General features: G+C 41.9%; 1 protein-coding gene and 1 pseudogene across 2 annotated transcripts in view; both read right to left on the bottom strand.

The window, feature by feature from the left end:
- The window catches only part of fat3a (FAT atypical cadherin 3a), a 188,136-nt gene that overhangs the window by 148,415 nt on the left and 20,028 nt on the right, over nt 1-19,693 (bottom strand). The gene's annotated exons all lie outside the window — the stretch shown is intronic.
- On the bottom strand, nt 16,965-19,256 carry LOC116400403 (piggyBac transposable element-derived protein 4-like; annotated as a pseudogene).

Raw genomic sequence — 19,693 nt, forward strand, 5'->3', positions numbered from 1 at the left:
GGGGATATTTTTATTATCAAGTTTAACTTAAATTTTTATTTATTTATTTTTTTTAAATTTTGCTGGCGGATTCGCGGGCCACATAAAATGACGTGGCGGGCCGGATTTGGCCCGCGGGCCGGGAGTTTGAGACCCCTGGTTTAGAGGGTTTACAGAAGCCGTTGTTATCAATATCACTTTTTTTAAAGGAGTCTTGGAAGACCCAAACAACAAGCAGCTGCATCTTTGGTGATTGTTTTCATGTAGAAGCAATATCAATCAATCTACCACACTAGCTTGCATCAGGAACTAGGCAACACTGAAACCATTCCCATTCACTTGGCCTCTGTCTCCGCACTGCATAATTCATGGCCCTGGTGCTAATCCATTCCTGTTTGGTGGTGTGGTGAGGCGTTAGACGAGAGAGGCCCAGTCTGTCAGCCGGCTCTCCTGCTCTGCTGGGAGCGTCTCGGTTGCTAAGTGGCTGTTTTAACATCCACGACAAGCTGGAGAGACGCGACGCACCGCAGCACCCTGTCAATATTCATGCAGCGCTGAGTGAGCCGACATTTACAATGTGAGCAAACATAAAAGCACTGCCAAGTGATGCTGGCACTCCTGAGCTGCACGCACACTGATACACGGCAGAGTCCTTTCTAATCTCACACCATGTCTTCTGTTTCATACAGCCCAATCACAGTCCTAAATACACACACACACGCACAGAGACTCTCTCATTGGCTACAGGTCCACATCAGTGGTGTATGGAGGTCAGAGGGCATGGCTCCTCCTCATCAGACAGCTTCTGCCCCCCCGTAATCCTCCAAGATTGATTAGAAACAGCTTCTATGAAGTGACTGTTTGCTAGCAGCCCTGATCTGTCATCATCAGCCAGGAGGCAGCGTCTCTTTCATAGTTTGTCATCTCCTTCCTCCTCCTGTTACACCTGATCCTCTCCTGCCAGTTCTGCTGGACAGTGAGGCGTCACACCAGGGCAAGAGAGCATCTCATGCTCCACACAGAGAGAGGAGAGCCCACGGAATGGAGAGAGATTGGGGGAGACTGCCGGGGGAGTGAAGAAGGGAGATAAGAGCAGAGGACATAAGCAGGGCTCTCCCTGCATATCTAAAACTAAAGTGGTTATTTCGACCGCCTAAAAAGTTGATGAGAAAATAGCAGAAGAAGCAACAGAAGGAAAAATGTGAAACGAGCATAAACCTTGTTAGAATGCTGCTAAAGCCAGTTAACATATTGCTACAGAGCAAAATAGAAGCACTGAGAGTTGACATCAAATGTCTGGTCAGATTTATGATCTTCTTGATGAGATAGCTCCAAAACTAAAACTAAATTTAAGTCACTTTTACACCTAGAGTTCAGTTGACTTTGTCCGCACCAAGGACATAATAGGTTAAGTGTTAAAGTTCGAAGAGGTAGTGCTGAGGAGCTGATGCGTGTCTGAGCATAACTCTCACGAGTTACGCTCAGAAGACCCCGAAAAATCAATCAAAGAATTCATGTCCAAACAACTCAAAGTACCCGCAGAGACCGTCAACAACATCACATTCCACCGCGTACACCGTCTGGGACTAAGGAACAACAATAACCGACCACGGCCAATCATCGCTAAGTTTGAACACTACAAACAAAAAGATCAGGTCAGACAACAAGGCAGGCAGCTCAAAGGAACGGACTATGGACTCAACGATCAATATCCCAAAGAAATCATGCAACGATGCAAAGTTTTGTTTCCAATCCGTAAACACATGATGAAAGAAGGAAAGAAAGCAATAATATCACTGGACAAACTATACATAGATGGACAATTTTACCGCGATAAGGACGTCACCCCCTGGCTTTTCTAGACCCCCCCACACTCTCTCTCTCTCTCTTTCTCTCTCTCGTGCCCCTACGGCTCCGCATACACGCTCACACACACACACATCCACACATGATAACCCCCCTCCGTAGTTTAGGTATGCCCCTTCTCTTTTCTCTGCATTTGCACTGTTTCGATTATTATACTGTATAGTATTGCACCTACATCTCAATGTGCCAGACAGTATGAAACCCTATCTGGACCACACACTCCTTTGTATTTTTGTTTTGTGTATTGTTTTACTTACTTTGTTGTGTTCATGTTCCTATATGTGTTTGTTTCTCCCTGATTCAGTGTCTGCAGGTCCTGCTGTGACATTTACACACTCACTCTCTCTCTCTCACACACACACACACACACACACGCACACACACACACTTATCAACATTAATGTTCAGTCTATATTAACCCAGTCAACATGTCATCTATCAAATTCTTAACCTGGAATATCCGTGGAATTGGTTCTCAGGCAAAAAAAATAAAAGTTTTGAATCATCTGGCTAAACTGCAAGCAGATATATGCTTAATACAAGAAACACACCTCTCAGAATCAGACCACAACAAATCAACCGACTCGAAACCATTAATGCAAGTAACCCAACAACGGAAACCCAGAACGAATTAAGAAAGTACAAATTCCAAATAAATGAAATTAGAAATAATAAAACTCAATTCCTCATACACAGACTTAGACAAGAACATTTTCACCATAGCAATAAATCCGGTAAATATTTGGCAAATCAAATTAAACGAAATAAAGAAAAAACAACAATCTCAATCATCAAGGACTCTGCAGGGAAGCCCACAAATTCACCCGATGAAATAAATAAAATCTTCAGAAGTTTTTATGCCAATCTATATTCATCTAAAAATAACCCAAATCAAGAAGACATCAACTAATTTCTCAACAGCATTGATCTACCACAGCTTAACAAAGAACAAATCAACATACTTGACTCTCCATTAACACAGGACAAACTTTTTACTGCACTCAATCTTATGCCCAATAACAAAGCACCAGGTCCCGATGGCTTCCCTGCTGAGTTCTATAAACACGTCTGGTTCATTCTAGCTCCACTCTTTAACAAAATGATAACTGAAATAAAACAAAATTTGCAATTTCCAGCCAACATGAACACAGCCAGTAACAGCTCCTCCTCAAACCAAACAAAGATCCAACTCTTCCTTCTAGTTACCATCCCATTTCTCTTCTCAATGTAGATATTAAAATCACCACTAAGGCACTAACTCACAGATTAGACAAAGTCACTCCATCCATAATTCATCCAGATCAAACCGGCTTTATCAAAGGTAGACATTCATCCACTAACACACGCAGACTGTTTAATTTAATCAATTACTCATCATTACAACAAACTGGTACCATCATAGCCTCCCTAGATGCAGAAAAAGCTTTTGAGTAAACTGGACATTTCTCACAAGCACATTAAAGAGATTTGGCTTTGGGGAATCATTTATTAACTAGGTTAAAATTCTGTACACCACCTTCAGCCACTGTCATCACCAATGGACAAACTTCACAAAGTTTCACACTGCACAGGGGGATTAGGCAAGGATGCCCACTCTCTCCCTCACTTTTCACCATTTTCATTGAACCGTTAGCTGCAGCCATTTGTCAGAATATCTACATAAAAGGAATTCAAACACTCAACACCCATCACAAGATTAGTCTCTATGCAGATGATATATTGCTCTTCCTACAAAACCCCTACTCATCACTACAGGAAACTATTAAAGTCATGGAATCATTCTCCAATATCTCCAACTACTCCATTAACTGGAGTAAATCATCCATCCTTCCATTAGATAGTAACAGTTGGGATGGGGCAGCCCATACACCACCTATCCCTTTTTGCACAGGTGCTATCACGTATTTGGGAATACATATTTCCCCCAGGCTGTCAGAGCTGTTCACACTCAACTTCACTCCATTACTTAAAACAATAAATGACGACCTCCTCCGCTGGATGAACCTACCATTATCACTCATGGGCAGAATAGCTACAGTTAAAATGACAATACTTCCTAAAATAAATGACCTATTCACAATGATACCATCTCAACCCACTTACTCCTGGTTCAAATCACTTGACTCAATCATTACTCAATTCTACTGGAAAAATAAAACACCAAGAATTAAACTGGCCACTCTACAAAAACTAAAAACACAAGGAGGACTTGAAGCTCCACATTTTTTTCACTACTCTCTAGCAAATAAACTTCAATACATTCTTAAATGGATCCACCCCAACCAATCAGACAACATATGGTTAGATATAGAACAGACAGTTTGTAAGGACATTCAGATTTCTGACCTACCATTTTTAAGCCAATCTATCAAATGCCATCCTTGTTTCAAAACACTAACAACAGCAGAAACTCTGACAGCCTGGTGGAAATTCCACAAAATCACTAACATCACTTTTGCACCTTCAAATTTTACTCCCATATGGAACAATCCTGATTTTCTAAGTCACAAGACACCTCTTAATCTCCACACATGGTCCGCTAAAGGCATCACTCATCTGAAACATATCTTCAATAATAACACCATGGTTTCATTCCCCCACTTGGTTCAGAAGTACGGCATCAGGAGAAACCAATTTTTGGAATATTCAAATCATCCGTTCAATCCAAACTTAACACTAAGGCCACTAACCTAGAACTACCCCCTCAACCTCAGAATTAATTAATATCCCCTCCTCAAAAAAGTTAATCTCAAAAATATGTAGAGTAATATCACAGTCTGACAAAGCATCATCCATACCATCAAGAAAATGGGAATCAGACCTGTCTATCACTCCTGATGCTGATTTCTGGAACCAAATCTGCAATAACATCTACTTCATGACTAAAAATGCCAATTTACAACTAATACAGTATAAAATACTTAACAGAATTCATTACACTGGGCAAAAAAAGTTTAAAATGGGATTCACGTCAGATATCTGTCCACTTTGCACTCAAAACAGGCCGGATAGCTATGTTCACGCCACCTGGCACTGCACACCAGTTAATCACTTTTGGAAAGAAATAACTGAGTCACTGTCTGTCTTCCTGGGCTGCCTCGTCCCATTATCCCCTTCACTATGCTTACTAGGAGACATCTCAACAATAAATCTCAGTAAAACAAATCGCAAATTACTCCTCGTGGCCCTAACTATCGCCAAGAAAACTATCCTCATGAACTGGAAATCAAGAAATAACACACACATCACACACTGGAGAAACTTAATGATAGAATATATTTCAATGGACAATCTAACCTCGTCCATCATATACAATACAACAGAACACCACTCCACCTGGTCATCCCTCACTATGTTTCTGCAAACGTGACATCACCCATCCTATTAATATTAAAATTTGTATTGTATATATCTGTTTTTTATGTATTTATTGCTATTATTGATTTTTGTTTTGTTGTTTTTCTTGCCTGACAACCAATTGAAACCCACGTACATGCATACATGAACATTCATATGCACACATACTTTGTTGTTTTTTAATTATTATTATTTTTTTCTCCTTCCATCTCAAAAGGCTCAAGGACATTCTCACACACACACACACACACACATATACACACACTGACTAAAAATATATATATAAAAAAAAAAAAGAAAGTATTAAAGTTCTTGTTTCATCACATATCCTGATCTAAAACAAACTGAAGCTCAAGTATCATGACGGCACTGGCATCCTAAACTACATAGTGATGACTAAACTACATAGTGATGACTCAAATGCTTCGAAGCTTCTACCGTCGCCATGGTAATCGACATCCAGTCTAGAAGTCCATCAATGTTTGAATGCATCTGGGTTTTTTTAAATATTTTTTTATATGCATTAGGCCCAAACTCCCAAAAAGCCCATGAAATGAATGTTATATGTTGGCATTGGCTCCAGTCTGTGTATATATTAATTTATTTATTGGCCGACATATGAGCAAGTTTGTTGTTCTGCGATATCACTGTCATGTATTTATTGTGATTATTGCACATTTTGTGGCCGTTTTCATTTCAATAAAAAGGAAAATCCCTAAAGTCAGATTGTTGTCCCGATCTCTCATTAGAGGGTTTTACTCAACACACTCTGCCTGAAAAGAACACTTTTATCCAGCAGCTGTATCTGACTGAGGCTACATCCACACTAATACGTTTAAAACGATCTCCGTCCACACGGCGTTTCAGCATCGTTTTCGAAATGATCTCCGTCCAGACTAACACGCCTGTTCTGCCCCCACATTTCTGTGTTGTAGAATGTAATTGCCTTTTCATGCTCGTATTTATCCCTCCTCTCTTGCCGTAGTTAGGGCCTCGTTTTTGTATTCTAATAAAGGACATGCTGCACTAACGTTTCACCTCTTCTGTTTGGTACCCTTGAGAGACCTCAGTCTGTGAGTATTTCGGTATGAAGCATGAGAAGATATATTCTATTCTATTTGCTCTTTTAGTAGTCCTATAGCATTTGCGTTGTATTAAATGCTAATCGCGGTTAGCATTTCTGCATTAACGGTAATGTTAATATTAGCTTAGAAGCTAGCTAGTCGAACATTCTTACATGTTGGCTATATGCTGGATTGTTATGTATTCATGTATGTGTATATGGACAGTTTGTAAGGCCATATTTCATATTGTGTTTCCACAGTTTTACAAAATTAAGAAAGATTCTAACTAAAGCCCTGAAACTCTTCGATGGATGCCTGGGTCTTTATTTCATGGATCTACTGTTAGCAATCTGCAAAGCTTTCCTACACAAAGCAAGAGCAGAATAACGCCTGAAAATGAATATCATGTGACTATTCACGTACACTGGGCATGCGTGATGGTGCCGGTGTAGACAGGAAGTAGATTGGTTGCTTAGTTGAAATAATACGACAGAGTAATAAAGTAGTCTTTAAAATGAAAGGTCGTGTTTGATACTTAAGATCTTCTCTAAAATCTTCCTCTATAAACTCAGACACATTTTGTGGAAAGTTTTAGAAGTTTTATTTTTCAGACTTAGTTACAACGCTGCAGGTCTTGCTCTCTCTCTCTCTCTCTCACACATCAAATTTACTTTAAAATCAACACTTACACATAAAGGTTTACTAGATTATGGGTCCATGAATTTGGTCAACACACGTCTCTCACTTATTTACTCTCCGTTTCGTTGTTGTCTGCTCTCACTCGTAGCTCTGCTGAAGGCTGAAGTCTGTCGTACCGGAGAGCAATTATTGCTTTTGTTCCTTTACATTTTATCTGCGGACTTCACAATAGTTGTGCAGAACAAAATAAGCATTAATCAGGAAAGGAAAGTCCTCCGTTTTGTGTCCATCACCCTCCCTAAAGTCGCTAACCGTGACTTCAGACGGCCGCCGGTCTGTAGGTCTGATAACGCCGCTCACTAATCTCTACAATAAAAGCTGCTTCCTCTGCAGAAATTCAGACTTTAACTGAACAGCTGCTAGTAAAGATAACAAGGTCAGCAACACCTGTAATCAGTTGTCCATGTCAAATTAACCTGGTAGTCGATCGGTAGAAAAAGCTGTGATATACTGTGAAACCATGATAGAGATTTTTGGTCATACCATCCAGGACTAACTACAATACAGGAGAACACAGGCTAAATGACTGGATTTCTTAGAACTGGAGGTTAGAAATGATCTTCCATTGTACGCACCTGCTACAATTAACAACAAGAGCGGCCAACGCTATTGGCTACAACAATACACAACAACGTACATGGCAGTCTGCAGTAGGCCAGGCCGAGGAGGATATAGATATGTTGGGAAAAGAAGTGAGGAGGAAGGGAAAGAGGAGGTGGTGCTGGGGCGACTGTGGCTAAGTGGAGAGCAGGGCTGTTCTTCAATCAGAGGATCGGTGGTTCGATCCCGGCTCCGCTAGTCGCATGTCGATGTGTCGATCGGTATTCTATGTTGTTGTTTGCGATCTTCCGGGAAAGGGTCACGTGATAGGGGCGTGACGAATCAAGGAAGGACACGTTGTGACTGCTAAGAACCAATCAAGTAGCGAACGTGGGTGTGGGCGTGATTGTTTCTAAACTTCTGCGTTTTCGACCTTCCACATGAAGAGGCAACCCCGGAGTTTTCAAACTTATCCGTCCTCGGGAGCATTTTCAAACTCCTCCGTTTTCGGTGATCGAAAACGCCGGCGTAGTGTGGACGCTCAGTGTAAACGTAGCAAAACATATGCGTCTTCAAATGGAAACAGAGTCGTGTGGACATGGCCTTAGATCTGTTGCTCTTACTGACTGAAAGAGGGACAGAGTGAGAGGTGACTGAGGCCGGTAAAGAGGAGGTTCTCTCTTCTCCTCTGTGTATGTAAACGTTTTAAGTTGTTTCTCGAACTTAAACATTATGCGGCCCGTTATTCATTCCCGAGCACTGCTGCTGAATTTCACCCGCTCATCATTAATATCCTGTGGTGTTTCACTGAGTGCAGGCGTAGTCTTTGCACACAGAGCCGAGCAGAGGATATACAGGTGAAGTAAAGATAAGGTTGGCAGCGGTTACAAACAGGCTCGGTAGTAAACGACACGCTAACGTGCTGACGGATTCTGGGTTTTTATCTGAGCTATTGTTTTCCGTGAAACTAGCTGGAAGGGGTGTAATGAAACCCCTGTCCGTCTCATGTGCACCAGACTGTTTAAAAAATAGCCTTTTAAATGCTATACTGTAAGCGGTGATATGATACTTAGATTGATTTGCAGTGAACACGAGAGGTGTGAATCTTCACTGGCCTCACGATTCGAGTACCATTCACATGTCAACGGTTCAAATGCACAATCCTTTATGCCGATGTGAAGAAAGGTACTAGATTAATATATAAGATAGTGTAAAGAGTAACATTTCCGGTGGAGTGTTTAACTGGGTTAGTGGACCAGGGAGAATGACTTCATGATTGCAAAACTTGCTGTATCCTCATAAAGCATTTTTGTTCTCAGAGCGTGTATTTATGGCACTCACATTCTCACATGTACAATTTAGAGCTGGATATCTGGTAAGTCACATGATCCCTGAAACAGGGGTCCCCCAACCTGCACAATAAAACAGGTCTTCTGTCATTGTCCTAATCAACACGGTTTGTCTGATCTGGCAACCTCACAGTAAGGGTGACATTGTTCATACATGCCTTCCAAAATGCATATGAGCATTGTAAAAATGATGAGCATGTTCTGATCTTCAACCTATATGGTGAAGGTTTAGTCAAACTACTCGCTTGATGTTAGAGAAACATTGTAATTATGTTAAAAAGAAACCACTGTTGATATGAGACTCAAGCAGTGGTCTCCGGTGTCCACCGGCCTCCTCCCTTAAGGGTCCTGCAGGTGCTACAACATCACACTACTTCCATACTCGCTACTTTCAAAATCATTATTTGCATGAACACAAAAGGTCCAACAAGCCACACACCAAGGCTTCCAATGAGAAATGAAATGGGTATTGGTAGTGACACACTCTAAATTGAGTGTTAAACTCATAACAGGCCTCTCAGTATCCCCCCTCCTCTTCCTGTGACTCTTACCCTGTGATAGCCAGCAGCTTCAGCCTTCATATTAGCTAGATGTGACAGCCTAAATCTGCAAATCCGATCTCCAAATCAATGTTTCCTCCAGAGATGGTAGCCTAGACCTGTGTTATTCTGCTGGGACTGTGGAGCCAATAAAAGAGTCCAAATAGACTTCTATTTCGATTATGTACATATGTTCTTCACTTTGTCCTGTTATTCCACAAGAATCTCTGCTGAGAAATTGCGAATTTATCCAATTCACCAAGTCCCACTCTTTATGTTCTATCTATCTTCTTCTCTTCCTGAATGTGCACCCAAACCTCAGACCAGCCATCACACCTTCCTCCCAACAGACATGCGGTCAGTGGATGTGGGCTGTCAGAACCAATTAGCAGCGGCATGCTGGGAAACATACTGACAAAATACACACTGATGTGATCAAATCACATCTGTGTGTGCTGATATAGTGTGTAAACTAGCAGGAGGCTGTTTCAGGCCCTCTGGATGCTCATCAGGATGAACTGTGCTGCTGTTGAGAGAGGAGAGAGAGAACTGTGAGCTGTTAGTCTGGTGGAGTTAGTTAGTAACTAGAAGTGATGATGAACATATATGTAAATACCAAACTTTGAGAGTTTAACCGTCACATGATAATATGTAAGCAGCACCACAGAGAGACGGAGGACCAGCTGGTAAACTGGGCAATACACTGAAGGACACACAGAGCCTCCTCAGTGCACAAGTAAAATGGAACACAGGGAGTTTGGATGAGCGTGTAGAGGAGCCAACCATCTACGAGAAGAGGAGGGGCTCTTTTTAGAAATTCATATGTAGGTTCCATTCCTCATACGCTGATAAATCTTGGGCCAACTAATTTCAAGGATAACACCCATTGCTTCTGAGAACTTGAGGTGGGCATTTGTCCTTATTTTGGGAAATGTTCAGACCTGGTCCCTCTTTGTAAACTCCCCTGCACTAACAACTAAGAATCTGAGCCTGTAGGCAGGGTGAGCAGCCTCTTAAACTCTCCAAGGCTGTGAGCAGCACCACGCTGCCCTTTAGTTGCCCCATCAGCTTTTTTGCAGTTTGCTGCATCTTTTCTTTAAATTGTCGTTAGGCAACCACTGAATGAGTGCCAACGTTAGCTTAACATATGAACTGTACGCTACCTGATTGCCTTACTAGTAAAGCTAATATAAATGTAGCGCTCAAGTTTTCCTCCAGGCCTGCTGTTTCCTGTTAAGATCAGGGGACTGGTTTATTAGTCATAGAGCAGAGGCTCCGCTTATCCAGCAGAATTCCCCAGAATGAGGAAAAAAAGCTTATGACGTTGGGTACTTTTTCGCTCTGAGTTGAATTGTTTTTAATTTGGAGAGGTTCAGGCCACTTCAGTAAAAAGCCCCACAAAGCGCTTCACTTTTTTATTGAAAACAAATGTAAAAATCTGTTAAAACGCTCTCTGTCTGATCTCTTTACACATCTTATTGCATAGTGTGTCCCACATACATTACCTGGGTAAGAGTCTGTGAACGCTGCCCTTTTCTTTACTTCTGGCTGTTTAGGTCTTTAGTTTGAATAAAGGGACTACATTCTTTTGGCCAGAAGGTATTGTGAGTGAATGCCCGTGGTTTCAGAATGAGAAGTTAAACAATCACAGATGTAGGTGTAAGGTTCGGGTGGCCACATGTCTCTAAGGAAAGCATCCACTGAGTTTCCACTAGTCCTACAGGCTTTCGCATGCTTTTACCCATTCCGAAGGGGCTTGGTGTCTAGCTCCAAGCACCTAGCCTTGTAGACTTTGTGTTCTCATTACTTCTACATGCTTGTTTTGTTGTCACCACTAGAATGATTACAAAGGTCACAGCTTGTTGCTTGTATTACTTTCCTTGTTTGATATCATTCTTGCTGACCTACCTGTTAGCTAGGTAGTGTGATTTCTATGTGCCTCTGATGGGAACGACCTGCAGGCTACAGGTTTCTTTGGGACTGAAATCAAAAATCGCTTTGTCATGTATCCATGATGTTGTCCAATCAAACATGAATTTGAGTGCTGGACAATACTTTTTTTGTCTAGCAGATGGTTTTGTCATTGTCACAGATAACTAGCAAATCATAAACAACAGTGCAATGTACAGACATTTCCAGCAGCTCCAGTGGAGATTAGTGGTAGACAAGTGTAAAACAGAGAGGACAGGAACTCTCCCTGCAGTGTTATTCAACTGCCTGTCAGACACTCAGCCCATGGTTACCATCAGGCTACATGTGTGTGCGTGTGTGTGTGTAATTGCGCTAAAAGGAGTGAGAGAGGGGCAGTGAAATGTTAATGAGGGCATTGGGATGTGAACAAACAGCTTCCAGCTTGATGAATCCACTCAGACAGAGATGGAGGCACAGAGACACAGAGACAGGGCTGTTTCAGGGGGATCTTCAGGGGTCAAACACTCCAATTTGAATATAAATGACACGGATGACCCAGCAGCTTAGTGTTGTGTGTGTGTGTGTGTATATCCCTGGCAGTAATTTTAGCACACCTTATACACCTTGTGCTCATTCATCCCATGGTTCCATCACACAGGAAGGACATACCCGGCCTGTGGGCTCTTTCCTAGGAAGACTTATACACACACACTTTGTTTGGACTAAATGGAGGAAGACGTGAGCCTAAGAAAGCAACAGCAGCTACATCATCTCAACCTTCATCATGAGAGGGACACATTACCAAGGTCCAGTTAGAGATCATTTCCTTATGCAAAGGTCCGTACATCATAATAATGTAACTATGATTTAGTGCCATATTTGTTGAAGTAGCCTAGTAGACATCGGTATGTAGTCAACAACTGACTGTCAAATCAAATAAAGAAAGTTCAATTGAACAATATTTACTGTCAGATTTCAAATTGAACTGGGTCAGTGGGAGCAACGCTACACCAGCTTCTTGACAGGGAACAGTGATGACTGTAGGAGAGAGAGGAGCATCCCAGCAGTGATCTTAGGACACATGGTTGCCATGTGGTTAATAGTCACAACCATCTTCTACTAAACATCTTCATATGCTACAAATTTGCTTGGCAGGAGGAAACATAAATGCAGCCTGGATCATGTTAGAGGGAGGCATAGGACTTTGACACCAGAGACCAAGGTTACATTTCTCCATCCTATTACCCATCATGTGACATTGACAGTCTGAGTGCTGATGTCCACTGGACACTGAGCAGCATGTCGGGGACAAAAAATGTCATAGTTTATCCCAACACACAGACTCAAAGGTGGTGTCCAATATAGCGGGGAGAGGCGCCACACTTTATATTTGGGGATAACAAAGACAATCATAGTGATGTACTTGTCCGTTCACAAGTAGTGTAACGGCTCAGAACCTGTGGCTCTTCTCGCCGCTTCACTGGACAAGAGTTGCACTGCTACACCACTGTCGGTTAGGATAAGAAAAGATGGGAGTTCATATTGAAAAGAAGTCACAACTCCTGTCTTGCATGTCAGATTTCCCTTTTCAATATTCAACCAAGACCACTGTCGTTCCCAAGAGCTTTGAGTCTTATTTAAAGATGCTGGGGTTGACAGGATGAAACAGTTGGATATGTTTAGTAGAAATGTGTTGTGTTTCCGGCATTATGCAAATTAGATGAAGATGAATGCCATTTGTAAGAGACAGGGTTGTAGAGGCGAGATGAAGTTAGTGGTTGAGTTGAACTTAAATTACATTTTAGTTTAATTGTGAAGTGAATCACCTCCGGTGCTGTGTTTTCTTCCAGATGGAACCTGTGTTCCACCTCTAGCTGGGCCGATGTTTGGCTTGATCAACTCTACTCATTAGAACTTTAGAGCTGGGCTCACTATCCTTTACATCCTGCCACAGTTTAGCTGCTGTTTAGAACTCACCCTGTTCAGCTGTAGCTCCTCTTTCTCCGCATTTAAAGATAGACTCTTCTTCTTTACAGCTTCTCAAACCTCTGCGCTCACATGACAGGCCTTTTATAATTACACACACACACACACACCTATCTCAAAAAACACAAAGATATGTCAAATATTACTATCTGAAGGTGTAGTGAGACTGAAAAGTCTCCCCCACCTATCATTGCCCCTAAACTATTTTCATTTCCATTTCCTTGACTGTATGACGGCCCTTATCTCTGTTCCCCAAAGACATTCAAAATCACCAAAGCACAGACAGAAATGGATGAATATAAAGAGAAAAGAAAATCCTCTTTTCTCCTGGTCAGAGGTCTGGACAGATACAGAGCACAAGCCGAGAGCTGCAAAGGATTCATTGTTCTCTTAAGAACCCGGGTTCTGTGTGTCATGGCTAATATAATAATATATAATGTATAAGGCATAGAAAAGATCTCAAACGGAGTCCGATCTGTCTTGTATAATCAGATCCTGAGTCAGCCCTGTTGCGGTTAAGTGATGTTTAACAGCACTGCTTCTGATTAATATGTGCATGTTACCACATTCCTAGATCTCAGCAACTAACTTGATGAGTAGAATGTTATTACTATCAATAGAAATGATGACCCAAATATGTTTTTTTAGCTTTATGGTGCTCACTTTGTTTATTGGTCATTACTAAATAATCAAACTTTCAAGCAAATTTTACAACCAGCCTGATTATTTAATAAACCAAAAGTATTAATATGCTAAATGTTTGCGAGGTTACCAAATCCATCCCCTGTGAAACACGAATATCTGCAGCAAGTTTCATGACAATCTGTCTCATCCAGATGTTTTTTCTTTCTGTAGACCGAAGAACCACTGACTTTCTTTTGGGGCCGAAGGCTAGAATAGCACCCAGGTAACACAAGCCCGAGGGACCTAATGCAGACTCAATACGGAGTTAAATTTACCTAGTATTAGTGTTTTGACTTTGGGCTGGTGTTATTTTTTTCTTATTAGACTCATTTACCCCAAATAAAGTATGGTTATTTTGAATTTAAAACTGTAACGCAAAGTTGTGCTGAACCAAATGACCACAAACTGACTGGTTTGTCTCTGAGCAAATAATCAAGCCACGAGTAGTCTGCAGTTACCGCTACAATTTGTTGGAACTTGGAAGCTACAAGGTGCATATAAAATGCATAGGAAGTTTGGAGTCAATAGGGGCCCAACATCAAATGTTTGCCCAATAGAAATAGACTACGAGTAAAACAGACATTGAACTGTTGTCCGTGGTCATTTGACTAGTACAGGGGTCGGCAACCCGCAGCTCCGGAGCCGCATGCGGCTCTTCAGCCCCTCTGTTGCGGCTCCCTGAGGCTTTGACAAAAAATAACATGGAAATAAACGGTTATTTAAATTAAATTTTTTGCACAGTGGATAATCTTTCAAAGGGAACACCTCTTATCTTGGAGTTTGAGGTGATACTGTGTCACTGAATACAAAAAATGTTTTAATATTTTGTCAACTAAAATGTGCGTGACATCCTATTACGTCACTGTCAAGCGCTTTTCCCTGCAGGTGGCTAATCATGATTTGCAGACCCCCACCCTCGGTGAACTATCGATGGATAAATCCAGAAAAATAAAAGTCACGGAGGAAAATAGAGTTTAATTCTGTGTGGACATATTCATTTGTTTCACTGCCAACAATGCTGGCTTACCTGCATGCTTGATGTGGCGAGAAATTAGCAAACAACAAAAAATGTAATGTTGAAAGACACTTCCAGAACAAGCACACAGCATTTGCTGAAAAGTACCACACTGGAGATGAGTGAAAAAGAGCAATTTCTCAACTGCTGCATTGATGAAGAATACACATGGTGGCCAGACCTCCTAACCCAGGGGTCGGCAACCTTTACTATCTAAAGAGCCATTTTGCCCTATTTTCCACCAAATAAAATTCGTCTGGAGCCGCAAAATTATTTATTTGATATCACAGCTTATAAAGTTGTATATATAGTTATATTATATATACAAAAACTATAGTTTGTTGTATTTATGAAAATATAGAACAAGAATAAAGACAATTCTTGACATTTCATTGCAATTTTACCTGATATAACAATATCAAACTCTTATGAAGAGGAGAGTTTGCTGCAACAGCTGAGAATTCGCTCTTTTTCACTCATCTCCAGCATGACACTTTTCAGCACATGCTGTGTGCTTGTTCTGGAAGTATACAGGTAAGCCAGCATCGTTGGCAGTGAAAGCAAATGAATACGTCCATGCAGAGTCAAACTCTCTATTTTCCTCCGTGACTTTTCTTTTTTTGGATTTATCCATTGATAGTTTACAGAGGGCGTGGGTCTGAAAATCATGATTAGCCACCTGCAGCGAAAAGCGCTTGACAGGGGTAGAGGATTTAACTGCCTGTGGGAATAATTAACATATAAGATTCTGTTCATTCTTGCTTGTAAATTATATTCTCATAAGAACATAAGAATGTGGGGCACAGAAGATACTGTGTCTACACCTGTCCGTCTGTAATAATGGCCAAAGAATGCAACAGAGATAAAGTTCCCTAAAAGTCGAGGCTAGATCGATGAAGAACTTTGTGCTTTGGTAAACAATCTAATCATAAACACATTGGTTGTATGGATATGACTGGGGAGGATGCGGCAAAAAAGTCCCACCCACAAAGCAAATGAGTCGAGGTCTGTGTTTCAAGACGGGTCAGGTGGGTTGCTGACATTACTGCAGTCCCCTGCACTGAGGACATTCTAACCAGCTGACATCCGCGACAGGAGCCCTGTTCCTCCCTGCAGGGAGAGAGGGCGCAGGGAGCACTAAGTTCACGGACCGGGGAAGCAGCGAGGTCTGGGCGAGGGGTGCTATAAACCTCAGAGTGGGAGACACGAGCCACCTTCACGCTGGGAGTAACCAAGTCAACCTAGAGCGTTGCTGAGGATGATCACGAAGGAAATGGGCCCAGCGAGGGCCAGCGACCTGGGGAGAAATCCCAAGAGAGAATCCTGAGCGGCAGTCCCTGACGTGCCGAGTTCAAACCCTGCGTGGATGGCCACCTGAAGTGTAAAAACGTTTTCAGTTCATTATGAAACTATGGCAGCATGATTTTCATTGAGTAAATTATGGTCCATTTAAGGTCAAACAGACCATAAAGCATGGTATGCTTTAACCCTTGTGTTGTCCTCCCGATTGCCATACACTTGTTGTTCTCTGGGGTCAAAAATGACCCCACCTGGGTTGACTGTTTTTAAAGCATATAGTATAAATTGTCAATCAATTCTGTTTTACACCTTTAGTCTTACTTCAGTCCAACACATTACCACACATTTTTACCTTTGTTTTGGAATTTAGGGCCAATAGACCTTGTTTACATAAAAGTATACCCTGTTTTTGAGTGAAAATACAATGAAACAATGAATTATTTTGACTTTATATTATTTTTGACTATTTGACTTATTACAGAGAGGTATATATCAAAGTTTAGTGAGGATGCTGTTCTTGAATCATTTGAATTTTTTTAATGGCATCAAATAATAACACCTGTTGTCCTCTGGGGTCAAAAATGACCCCGTCTGGTTTGACTGTTTATAAAGTATAAATTATCACCCAACTCTGTGTTTCAACTTTTTAGTCAACTTTATTCCAACTCATTACTGACATAAAACATGTCAACATTCATTTCCAAAACATTTAACTTTGCAAAACTAACTTTTCAGAAAAAAACAGTCTGAATGTGCCCTCAGATGCATGCAAGGCAGGTTGTAATGGCATGACTTTTGCAGATGTATGCATTGCATTTTTGGCACGTTTGTGTTGTTTTGAGATCACTCTGGCGAGGGCACAATTGGCACCTTCCCCTTTTGCATGGAGGGGCAGCTGGGCGAGGGGGAGCTGCTGCAGAGGTAGAGCTGGAGTAGAGCTGCTGGATAGACATAACCATTCTGGCAGCGGCTGGCGTGCGGGGAATAACCTGTCAAGTCAAGTCAAACTTTATTATAACAAATCACAGTACAAATACAAATAGTTCAAATTGTGAGGTCACTACAGAAGGAAGAGCAACATAAATGTAGCTTAATGCTGACCATGCGTCGCTTGATGTGAGGTATCACCAGTTGTCGCCCAAGCTCCTCCATGAACAGTCTCCTCCTGTTGGACTTCCCCTGATTCCAGGCTGGCTTGATCTCAGACCACAGGACAAATGAGTTGTATGCAGACACGTCGAGAATGTTGAAGAAGACAACGAGGGGCCAACGGGCTGTCTTCCTTTTGCACGTGTACACACTGGTAACCTGAAACAAAAGAAACAAACCAAAAAATATTCAGAAATGTAGGTTTATTTTCCTACATACAAATTCAATGCATTATCCTTTCCATATATAATATTATAAATATTATGAATAATAAATGTGCATTACCTTGTCAAGGTTATCGACACCCCCTTTGTTGTGATTGTAATCTTCGATGATTTTCGGCCTTTTGTCATCCCTGTTGCTCACAGCAGCATCCCGATGCAGAGTGCTCATCAGAAGAACATTTCTCTGTTTTTTGGGGTGATAGGACACCAGAGCATGGGTCTCGGTGAAGGCAAACTTCGATGAGAACAGAGCCCTGTCCGTTTTTGACACCAGTGCAGGGGGAAGCTCAGGCTTATTCCTCCATACTGTTCCCACCATGTACAGCTTTCTTTTCAGCAGCTGCAGGCCAAGGGCATGTGAAGTGAAGAAGTTGTCACAGGTGATCGTTTTCCCCTGGAGACCTCCTGTCATGTCAAGGACAACTCGCATGCCCTGATTTTTTTCTGACTGCGCACCAGCAGGTTTGCCAGTGTATATTTGCATGTTCCATGCATAGCTGGACCTGGCATCGCATGCTGCCCATATTTTGATCCCATATTTCCCTGGTTTACTCGGGATGTACTGTTTGAATGGACAGCGACCTTTGAAGGGGACCAGGCGCTCATCCACAGTCACATTTGTGCCTGGATTGTACATCAATGGCAGGAGAGACACCCACTTGTCCCATACGTCTCGAATGTGAGCAAGTTTGTCTCGTGCACGGCGGTCTTCTCTTGTGTCTTTATCATCAAATCGAATCACTCTTGAGATTTTATGAAACATCTTGAAGTGTCATGGTAGCACGGAAAATTGCCCTACCAGACTCGGCATGCCATAAACTAGATGTAGCTTCTTTACTGGATCGGTACACGCCAGCGAGAATCAACAAACCCACATATGCCTGCAGGTCCATTCGATCCATCTTTCTCCACTTGTTGCCATACACACGTCGCCCCTCCTTGTTTGTCATGTTCAGCACCACCTCTTCAATAGGCTTGGGCAGAAACAGGTCAAAAGTGGACTTTATGTCATCAATACGAGACCTTGCATATGCGGTTGGACCATGGTGGCTTGTCTCTCTCTCTGCTCTCTCGACTGTCAACATGCGTCGTCTGTCACTGGGAGGGATGGAAGACCAGATAATTTTTTCATCCTTTGACTGGAAATATTCTTCTATCGCAGCTGGGTCCTCTTCCTCAGATTCCTCCTCATCAGTTGATTCTTCCTCTTCATCATGATAATTGCAGTCCTCCACTTCTGACACTTCTTCCATTTCAGCTTCAGATTCCTCCTCATCAGTTGATTCTTCCTCTTCATCATAAGTGCAGTCCTCCACTTCTGACACTTCTTCCATTTCAGCTTCAGATTCCTCCTCATCAGTTGATTCTTCCTCTTCATCATGATAAGTGCAGTCCTCCACTTCTGACACTTCTTCCATTTCAGCTTCAGATTTTACCTCATCAGTTGATTCTTCCTCTTCATCATAATAAGTGCAGTTCTCCACTTCTGACACTTCTTCCATTTCAGCTTCAGATTCTACCTCATCATGGTCATCATTTTCCTGCCCTTCTTCCATTTCAGTGGGCGATGTGGGGGCTTCTTCAGAGGAAGTAGTAGCATGTGGTCTGTGGTCTCATCATTATTTTCCACCTCTTCTGACCCTGAATCGTCCTCATCAGTTGATTCTTCCTCCTCATTATGTTCAGCATTGTCCTCCTGGTTATTCTTTTCCACATCATAGTTCAAAATTACCTCACAAGCCTCCTGTGCAGTATAGCGCTTCTGCCTCCTCATTGTGCTGCCTGTCTCTCTCTAAAATGTGAAATGCCCCAACACCTGTGAGAAAAGACCTATTTTTTTGTTGTCATAACCATTGCTTGACCCCACACATCAAACATCCAAGATCAAAGATGTTTTGGAAAGCAGTATGGTGTGACAATTTGCCCCATTGAGCCACTTTGTGCTGCGGGGTCTTTTTGACCCCAGAGGACAACAGAAGTTATTCAATTCAATAAATCACCGTTAATTCAATCAAATTACCTCAAATTTATT

Source organism: Anarrhichthys ocellatus, unplaced genomic scaffold, assembly GCF_004355925.1.
Source record: "Anarrhichthys ocellatus isolate YVR2014 unplaced genomic scaffold, GSC_Weel_1.0 scaffold167, whole genome shotgun sequence".
Taxonomy (NCBI): domain Eukaryota; kingdom Metazoa; phylum Chordata; class Actinopteri; order Perciformes; family Anarhichadidae; genus Anarrhichthys; species Anarrhichthys ocellatus.